Source organism: Frankliniella occidentalis, unplaced genomic scaffold (genome assembly GCF_000697945.3).
Source record: "Frankliniella occidentalis isolate FOCC.00 unplaced genomic scaffold, Focc_3.1 Scaffold29, whole genome shotgun sequence".
Lineage (NCBI taxonomy): Eukaryota > Metazoa > Arthropoda > Insecta > Thysanoptera > Thripidae > Frankliniella > Frankliniella occidentalis.
The window spans coordinates 433,054-435,496 of NW_026267159.1; the positions used below are offsets into that span (position 1 = coordinate 433,054).

A 2,443-nucleotide genomic window follows, 5' to 3' on the forward strand; every position below is an offset into this window, starting at 1 on the left:
CAACAGAAGAAAAAGCAATGCAATTAAAACTACCAAAAGTAATCTAGACTTTTCATCTCAACATTTAGGCTTGACGGAAACGGAGTACCAACGCTCGCCGAGGGATGGCCCTGATCGGGAACTTAGGTTGTCGAACAGAGTTCCACCGGACGTCGGGTGATGGCGCTGTCGAGTCGAACTCCTCCCACTGGAAACAGTTCACTGTTAAAACTTCTGTACCCAGAAACAGAATTTGTACTTACATATTGTCCTGTACTTCCATACTACGGTCAAAATCTGTTCGACTGGTATTTGAGGGATAGACTTGTTGTTTGAAAAGAACGTCTTTCCTCCAGAATAAAGTAACGTGCAACCTACAGGATTACTCTGTTTTCAAAATTACCAGTCCAGTTTTTTACTGTTGTAATTTTTAAGTGTTGACATACACCCAATTGAATTTATTCAACTTTCGTTCTTTACCTTTCAGACGAAATTTGTGATCCCAGAGGAGCTACACGTGTTCTCCACAGCGCGCCCAGTTGGGGCACCTCCCCACCACCCGGGCGGGCCGTGACAGCAGCGCTCAGGTATGGCGTACAACATGCATTGCTACTCTCTGCGCCTGGATCTGTGCTTGCTTCGTACAACCGCAGCGCAACACAGCCAAACATCCCCTAAAGTTTTAACTGCTCCCTTAGGCCAACCTGGTTTGCCTGCGTTGTGGGGCTTAGGGAAACGTGGAGGGTTGAGAGGGGGGAGGATTTCTCGAGGCAAGTGGGGGCGGAAGGGGGTGGAAATGGAGAGAGCGGAGTGTAGTGAATCTTCTCCCCCGGTTAAAAAAATAATATACATTTCCATTTTTAAGGGGTAAAACTCAACTGTGTTCCGATGTTTTCCGTGCCTTCACTATCTATCTGCTTAATGTCAAGCTGGTAAGACGTAACGAGGTAATAGACCTCTCTCGCCTCTCGCCGTCAAGGAAGAGTTGTAGCGAGTCCGAACTACAGACGGGCGCGCAACCCCCTCCACCCCGGCCTCCTTGTCATTCTCGCGTGCGAGCGAGAGAGACAGGTGATGTACCCCCGGGGGCAGCCGCTCAGTAAGGTTCGCATGACTCGCTCGCAGCCCGCGTAGCTTGTTCTACATGAGACGCAAGCAGGCGTGTACATGTAAGTGAGACCGTATTATTAGCGCGAGGAAAGTTTACGGGAATATATAAACTGTACCATTTTAGAACGTGTTTTTCTACTCCTTGTATTAATGCACGTAAGAACCCCAAGCACCTAGTTCGGGGAAATGAATACCTTGTCGAGATTTACTCAATATATGCATTTTTTTTAAAGTGGAGATACCAAAAGCAACCGCGCTCAGAGGCTCAGATGAGACCCATCGCGCTAGCTTGGCCCGCGTCCAGCTCGCCTTGTCTGGATCCCAGCAGTGGCAGTGCCCCCTCGCCTCTTGCCTGCCCCTGGGTCCGGCGGGTTAAAATGCCGCACAATCTAGTTACCTTCTGTCGGAACTCGATATCAACCAGCAGCGCATACTCTCCTTTCAGCAATTTACAAAAAAAGGAATTTTGGCAAACAAAGTGATGGAAACACTTTGCTTTACCGGCGAGAGCACAACGCTGGCGGGGCCGATGAGCCGACAAAGCAATTGGCTGGAAGTCTGCAAAAGCACTCTGTATTGCTTACTGACCTGTGCGCCGAACCTGTGCCGAACTAAAGAATGCGTTCTCACTGCTGATAATCCTTATGTACAGTGAACAATTTAAAGATTTGAATAGCAAGCACCAACCGTGTTAGGTAGAACAAGTTTCTATCCTCAATGGTACCTAGCGCAATGTTCATTAAGCGCATTAAATGCGCCAGAAATGTACCTTTGAAGCGCACTTTAACGAAACGTGCATTGCCGCATTAAAAACGATCTTCATCTGATGACGCATGATCGCTTGCTGGGGCCTTACTGGGGGTACATTCTGGTCGGGTGAACAAAAACGACAAGGTTCTTTCGCTGTGATGTGGGAGTGAGGTCGGGGGAGTTGCTGGCCCCCGCAGATTACCTGTGCCGCCGGCCGATGGCATGGCATGGACCAAAAAGGTCGAATGTACTTACTATAAATTTGATGCCCACCTCCCTTAACCTCCCCCTCCCTCCAGTCTCTTTATACACGTAATTTTGTTGAGCCTCTTTATTTTTGATTATTTGCTGTCCCCGGTGATGGTGAAGGTTAAGCGAAAATCTAATTCGTAAGTCCAACAACATGTTTATGACTTGCAATTTTACATTGGATTTTGTAAGCATATGAATTATTATGTATGGCCTACACAAGAACACCAGAACCTATTCAATTTCCTAGGCTTAAGCTAAGAGAGACTCGTCTTTACAAATCATGTAACGTGTCATCAGGATATTCCGTGGGAAAATTACGTCATTTATAGAAGTGCCCGCAAAATCATTTTTT

At 47.2% G+C, this 2,443-nt stretch overlaps 1 protein-coding gene across 1 annotated transcript in view; it reads left to right on the forward strand.

Annotated features, from left to right (window-relative positions):
• Nucleotides 1-464: 464 nt before the first annotated feature.
• LOC113202107 (protein sax-3-like) overlaps nucleotides 465-2,443 on the forward strand; it is a 125,011-nt gene continuing 123,032 nt past the window's right edge. Inside the window, exon 1 of the mRNA XM_052265686.1 lies at nucleotides 465-566. The gene's annotated coding sequence lies outside the window, so the exon portion shown is untranslated. The remainder of the gene's footprint in view (nucleotides 567-2,443) is intronic.